This window comes from Triticum dicoccoides, chromosome 6A (genome assembly GCF_002162155.2).
Source record: "Triticum dicoccoides isolate Atlit2015 ecotype Zavitan chromosome 6A, WEW_v2.0, whole genome shotgun sequence".
In the NCBI taxonomy this organism is placed as follows: Eukaryota; Viridiplantae; Streptophyta; class Magnoliopsida; order Poales; family Poaceae; genus Triticum; species Triticum dicoccoides.
In genome coordinates, this window is record NC_041390.1 from 593,593,417 (window position 1) to 593,601,473 (window position 8,057).

Below are 8,057 nucleotides of genomic sequence, written 5' to 3' on the forward strand. Positions count from 1 at the left end.
CGGTGAGGCCGGCCCACACGTGTTCGTGCTCCTCGTCGCCGGGGCACGGTGGGCTGGCTGGGTAGGCGTGCGCAGATGGTCGGACGAGGAGGGGAGGGGGGATGGGAGGATAGCGGTGGGAAGACTTGGCGGTTGACCCTGGGATCGGATCCCACTATCCCACGTCTTAGGCCAACTCCATCGCGCCACCCTATTCTGTCCGGCCCCGTCCATTTGAGATAAAAGAAACAAAGGAGGCGGCCCAGCACGCGACGGTCCGGACTCATCTTGTCCGTTTTGTATCCGGACCAACCCATTTCGAGCCCAAACTTGCGCCGGGTTTGGATCGCGGCGGACACCAAACGGACGCACGCTCGTCCGCGTCGGGGCCGCGTGGCAGGCGGCCACCCACCTCCCACCCACCCACATCAATGCGCACGAGCGGGCGGCCCCACTTGTCATCCGCACGTCGAGCGGTCGCCGTCCTTCTTTAAGTAAGAAGCGTGGACGGGTCGTCGTCCACACTGCCCCACGCCACCGTCCAGCCTGCCCTCGTCCACCACGCACCTCCGGCCCACCTGTGGACGCCGCCGGAGTACGTCGACCTCGTCAGCGACGACGACGACACCCCGACGGCCAGTGAAGACGGCGACGGCCACGGCACCGACGGGCGCGGCAGGAGTGCGCGGGAGGCGGAGGCGTTTTTTTATTTTGTTTTATATGTTAATTATGAAAAATGGGCCTTTTAAGTGGCCGTGGAAACTGGGCCGTTTTGTGGCCGCCCCCTATATATATTTTATGTTTTTTTAAAATGTGTTTGTTTAGTTATTTTGTTTTAGTTTTAATATTTCTTTTATTCACGTCCACTCCGGACATGATTTGGGGTGCGTGCGCGCGATGCGCGCACGCACGACCCATCTGATAAAGGCGGACACGGGCGAACCCATCGGCGCCCCAAAGGGACAAAATCCGGCCAATTCGGACGTCCATTTAGGGTCGTGCGGTAGAGTTGGCCTTATTGCGTGTGCGCAGACGTCTGCAGACGCACGCAAATTGCGCACTTGGTGCCGAAATTAGTCAATATCAGTGGCGATTTGCTTAGACTTTTACGTGTAAATAAAGCTGATGCTTAAACTTGTCACGAATATTCAGTTTCTGAACTTGAAAAAATTCACTAAACTAAAACTGGTTATACAACTTGGCATGAATGTGTATATATAGTGCTATTTTTTTATTTTTAAATGAGGATGTAAAAGTGCGCCGACGTAATTATTCACAAAATACAGTGCTAATGTCATCCGCGGGCGTAAAAGTGCGCCGACGTAGCACCATATATAGCTGGCATGGCCGTATATAGCTGACATGGCATCGACATGTCGTGGGGCCCACTTGTAAGACAAAAACAGGGCTTCCCAAATCCGGCACCGAATAACGTCCACGGGGCGTCCGAACGCGTCCGCGGAGAGTGATCGGACAATACTTAAATCGACGTGTCAAAAGTCGTGTATCTCAAATCCGATACTTTATATTCATATTAAAGCACACAACATGAAACTAAATTATGTAGATCATCAAACGGTCATATAAATGCACATAATCGACATACCGATAACCAAAAGATCACCATAGTTCACATGATCCACACAATCAACGCATATGTTCTAAACTAGATTACTAATAACGGAAATAAACACTTAGAGAGGGCGTGCTTCACCACTTCCTCGCCAGCTCTTTGCCCTTCCGGTCACCGGCACTATTTGTAGGTGTCCGGGTAGGCAGCAAGAGGTGCGTCGTCGAAGCCATCGTTTTCAGAGTCGTCAATGATATTGGGGGGGGGGGAGGAGGAGTCTTTGTGTTTTTTCGATGGAGTTGGCAGGCGTCCGTCTCCGCCGTCGTAAGAGAGCGGCAACAGACCCAGTCAAGGAGGCGAACCCCATCATCGGGCACCACCGGCAGCCCACGGCGGCGGGAGGACCATGCGACCGCATCCGAGGCCACCACCCACATCTCCCTAGCCCACTACCGCTCGCAGAGGACGACACGGGCCTCCGATTTAGGCGAGCGCGTCCACGGCGTCGACGGAGCAGGCACTAAAACCCACTGCTGCCTTTACGGAGTAGTGACTCGAGGGTTAGGAACGAGGCGCGGAGCGGGTGCACCTCGCAGAGCTCTACGTGGCGGCAGGACGGGCCCACACCAGCATCGGCGTTGTGGCGGCGGGCGTCTAGATGAGATCATTTCCGAGGACTTATTAAATAGGGGTGCTTTTTCTACGAATATAATCAATTCCATAATGCTATCCGCTTTGACAAGGGATGGAGTAGAGCCAGAGATGCCGCTCGTGTCCACCCACTAGTGCTGCAGCGCGATGCGAAGGGTTAGATCCTCCTCTTGCCCGCCACATCAGGGCGGAATGCGTCCCAATCATAACAGGATCTATTCACCGCTGCCGGAGCTGGATATGGTGGATGTGGAAGTGGATGGGGTTGAATTGAGGAAAGGCATGAGAAGATTTGGAGAGTGATACGTTTCCAACGTATCTATAATTTTTTATTGTTTCATGCTATTATATTATCTATTTTAGATGTTTTATATGCATTAATATGCTATTTTATATTATTTTTGGGATTAACTTATTAACCCAGAGTCCAGTACCAGTTTATGTTTTTCCTTATTTTTGAGTTTGATATAAAAGAATATCAAACAGAGTCCAAACTGAATAAAACTTTATAATGATTTTTCTTGGACCAAAAGACACACGTAGGACTTGGAGAGGAAGGCAGAAGAGTCCCGAGGGATCCACAAGCCCTCAGGGCGCGCCCTGGGGGGTGCCCCCTCGGCTCGTGGTTCCCACGGGAGCCCTCCAACCCTAATCTTTGGCCTATAAATTCAGAAATATTCCCAAACCAATAGAAGCATCCACCAAAATACTTTTCTGCTGCCATAACCTTTTGTACCCGTGAGATCCCATCTTTGGGCCTTTTCTGGCACCCTGCCGGAGGGGGATTCGATCACGGAGGGCTTCTACATCAACCCTATTGCCATTTTGATGAAGTGTGAGTAGTTTACCACAGACCTGCGGGTCCATAGCTAGTAGCTAGATGGCTTCTTCTTTCTCTTTGATTCTCAATACCATGTTCTCCTCAATGTTTTTGGAGATCTATCCGATGTAATATTCTTTTGCGCTGTGTTTGTCGAGATCCAGTGAATTGTGGATTTATGATCAGATTATCTATGGATATTATTTGAATCTTCTCTGAATTCTTATATGCATGATTTGATATCTTTGTATTTCTCTTCGAATTATCGGTTTGGTTTGGCCAACTAGATTGGTTCTTCTTGCAATGGGAGAGGTGCTTAGTTTTGGGTTCAATCTTGCGGTGTCCTCACCCGGTGACAAAGTAGGGGTAGCGAGGCACGTATTGTATTGTTGGCATCAAGTGTATTAAGATGTGGTTTTCATCATATTGCTTGAGTTTATCCCTCTACATCATGTCATCTTACTTAAGGCGTTACTCCGTTCTTTATGAACTTAATACTCTAGATGCATGCTGGATAGCGGTCGATGTGTGGAGTAATAGTAGTAGATGCAGAATCATTTTGATCTACTTGACACAGATGTGATGCCTATATGCATAATCATTGCCTTGGATATCGTCATAACTTTGCGCTTTTCTATCAATTGCTCGACAGTAATTTGTTCACCCACCGGATTATTTGCCTTCAAGAGAGAATCCTCTAGTGAAACCTATGGCCCCCGGGTCTATTTTCCATTATATATTTTCAGACCTATAAACCAAAAAACCCAAAAATATCTTGATGCATTTTATTTACTTTCACTTTGTCTTACATTTTAGTAATTTTTATATCTAAATCTATCAGATCTCACCTTTGCAAGTGACTATGAAGGGATTGACAACCCCTTTATCGTGTTGGGTGCAAGTGTTTGATTGTTTGTGCAGGTGCATAGATTGAGGACTTGCTTGTATCTCCTACTGGATTTGATACCTTGGTTCTTAACTAAGGGAAATACTTATCTCTACTTTGATGCATCACTCTTTTCTCTTCAAGGGAAAAACCAACGCAAGCTCAAAAAGTAGCAGAGAGCGAAGTGAAGTAAGTGAGCTAGGGTTTGCTCTGCGTGGTGTTTTTTATGAGGGCGGAGTGGGGTAGTGGTGGGGCAGCATGGGTTGGGCTAACGTGACAGACACGCCCAGGCGTGCTCGGGCCTCCCCATATCCGCCCCAGCTTATGGCTGGATATGGCAGGTGCCGGACAGCCCAGACGTTTGGGGCCGATTTGAGGCGCCCGACTGGGTTGACTTTTTTTGCCCAATCAGTGATAATTCCGTCCGTCGGGGCATTTGAGACCAGTTTGAGGCGTCCAGCTGTAGATTCTCTAAAAGTCATGCTTTTTTTTGCAATAAGATGTAGCCACTGTTTGAATTCTGATCTTTTGACTACTAAGAGCCAAATAAGATGACGTAGGTGGGTGGCACAACTTTAAATATTATTTTTTGTTGAATGTGAGGAAAGAGTAGAGAATCAGGCTATAGATTAACAATGAGCTGCAACACATGCTCCTAGAGACAGTGTGAGAAAGCGAAATGGGCCATATATCAATAAAGTAGCATATTTTTACATCTAAGTATTGTACTTGCCGACTATAAATTTAACTATAGATGATATGACAAAATTATATAACAATTAGCTGGTTGTAATATTAACATGCTCAAGGAATGATAATATTCGTCGTCCAGTTGTAGCGACCAGACCTCAAGCAGTCTGATCTCTGTGTATAAGTGTCATCCCTGGATCGATAATGCTGACACACACAATACTTGAAGAATTTATATCAGAGTGGCAATCACATACTTATTACATCGAATGTCTCAAAAGAGAACTTATTACAATAAATATGGCTTAAGGCCATCTAATACGATAACATCGGAAGGCTTGGAAAATAAAGTGAGTCCATCAACTCCAACGGCATCACTAAGTGAAAGACCACGACCTAAGGCTCCTTACTCGTCGTCTGAAAAGTCTGCAACATGATACGTTGCATCCCGAAAACGGGTCAACACATAGAATATGCTGGCAAGGTAGCACAAGAGAATAATGAACAGAATAAAGCTATCACTCTATGCATATATGGGTGGTGGAGGCTGTATGGTTGATATGTTTTGCGTAAAGCCAATTTTTCCCTACTACAAAGGAATAAATTTTATTTAGCTACAAAGTTGGTTGAAAACATTGAGAAGGTAAACCCCCTCTCAATCCCAATTAAAAGTAATCATTAACCCAATCAAATTAATTTAGAGTGATGAGATCCACATGATAATCCAAGAACTAGATACTCAAAATATCTATAACCGCGGACATGGCTAACCATGATTAGTTTGTACACTCTGCAGAGGTTTGTGCACTTTTCCCCACAAGACTCGATCTCCTCCGTTGGATTTCTCGCACTACATAATGTTTGAGAAATGGATGACCGAGACACAGTCTTTCAGAAGCGTTAGCACCTTACGATGGGTAGACCGGTACACCTACATCCCCTACATCTGCTAGTCTACCACTATAAAAGTTCACACAACTTAATCAACTATGCTAGAGCCCATAATAGCATGTGACCGCACACGGAAGTTCTCAGTATGAATAATCTTATGATCCCTTTGAGCCTGGGTGGCAGTCCATAGGAGAATCACACGGTACCCCGAGATTTCCAAAAAATACAGGTAATCACTGGGTTCCCCAGGTGCCTCAATCCACCCAGATGTGTATTAAAGTTGCCACCTTAAATTGAACAATTAATTAACAATACTCACATCTGTCATGAAAACTCTCAAACCCAATCCACGTCTATGTCAGGACCCCGACTCGATGACACATCGATTTAGCCTGTAACACCTCATATCACTTTGCGACCTCACGCCCGGTATCCCCACGGGTGTCGCCTTACCTTTGCCCGGGACCGTTTGCGCCTTTTGGCTCACGTATATGATAGTGTCGCTAGCATCCATATGTTAAGGAGCCCGGGCTGACATGACTAGTTGTAAACCCAAAGTGGCACAGACTTACAGGGACAGGCATCCATGACCCAGCTTCGAACGTGTCGGTCATCAGCAAGAGGGTCCGGGCTGTAGCACTGGGCTAGCAGGACTCCGGTAAACCGGGCTGTAGCGGGCTAACAGGACTCCGGTACTCAATGCGTGACATTTCCCCGAAGGGACAGACACCGGAACGAAGAAGGACACATGCCGGCCAGCCTAAGTGTTCCAGAGCAGTAGCAAGCTACCATGGCTCAGTGGTAACACCAGGAGACATTTCCCGGTAAGAGAGGCTACTAAAGATAAACAACTAGATAGTCAGATCCCACACATACCAAGCATTTCAATAACATACACACAGTATGCTCGATATGTGCAAATACAACATGGCATCACAACATGACTCTACGACACAAGTACTTTATTTAAGGCTCAGGGAGCCATACATAATCATACACACAGGTACGGGTCACACGACCCATCATTCAAGTCATACAGTCATACAAACCAGCAGCGGTAGTAACTTGTCTGAGTACAGACAACTAGTAAAATAAAAGAGGCTTGGAAAGCCTAGCTATACTACGTGGTCCTTCACAAGCTCAGGATCACCACCTGGGCCTTAGCCTACTCATTGATGTCAACGTCTACGTAGAACCCATCAGAAGGGGTTGCAGCATCTTCTGTAAAAATGTAAATTATAGCAACATGAGTACAAACGTACTCAACAAGACTTACATCAGATCCTACATACATGCATATTATCAAGAAGGGTTGGTGGAGTTGTTGCAGCAAGCCAGCTTTGACTCTTGGCTAGGCTAACCTACGAGACTCCAACTTGAAATGGTTTTGCGTACACGAGTCCACTACTCACCACTTCAATACACTACCGAGGATCCACCTCCGTCTTCCTACGGAAGAGCCATCCTCGGCACTCACACTTATCTTGAGGCTTTTAGTAGTTTCCATTTACTTGTCTATGAACTGTATAGGCAACCAAGTAGTTCTTTACCGCGGACGCGGCTATTCGAATAGATCATGATAACCCTGCAGGGGTGTACTTCTTCATACATGTTTCCACCACTTAGCGTCTGCACACGACATGTGCTCGGCAGACTTCAAGCGAAAGCCGACGTGGGTGTAGACCACGACCTACCTAAACACCTAAGTCTCTAGTCCAGGTTTATCGCCTATCCAGGTTCCATCCGCAGGGAGTCCGGCCGAGGTTTCCCATACGGCCCCGAACGATGTGAACAGGGTTCCCGAGATACCTAACGGGTATTCGGTACACCGTGCCACGTACCTACCGCATCACAGCCCACCCCTACGGTCAGCGCTGTCCACGGCCTCCAGTAGGCTACAACACCAGAAACTACTTGCAACTCCTGGACAGAGAACTAGGGTGGATAAGAAGTCGAGCGGGGTCATATTTCAGGGCCCAATGCATGGTAGTAGCTGTATCTTAAATCACACATACATATCTCAGTGCTTAAGGTCGGTTTCAATGAAACAACCCACCATGTACTCCTACATGGCCTCTCATCGATACCTTTACCAAATCGTGTTTACCACACCATTCTCATTACCGACATAACCATTTCACTCTAGCCCATCACCCAGATGAACCAGACCTGACACGACTCTAAGCATAGCAGGCATAGCAAGGTAGGAACAACACATACATATGGCTCAATCAACTCCTACACATGCTAGTGGGTTTCATCTAGTTACTGTGGCAATGACAGGTCATGCAGAGGAAATGGGTTCAACTACCATAGCACACAGCAGTTTGAAACGCGTTGTCCTAATGCAATAAAAGAGAGCAGGAGCGAGAACATGAGATTGTATCGATATGATCAAATGGTTGGTTGCTTGCCTGATGATTCGATGCACTGATATGGTTCTTCGTTAGGGTAATCACGGTACTCCTCAGAGGCAGAACCTGCTGCAAAGAACACCGATACACAACCATCACCAAACAATGTGCAACAATATGATGCATGCATGAAACATGGCAATATGAGTGAGTTGG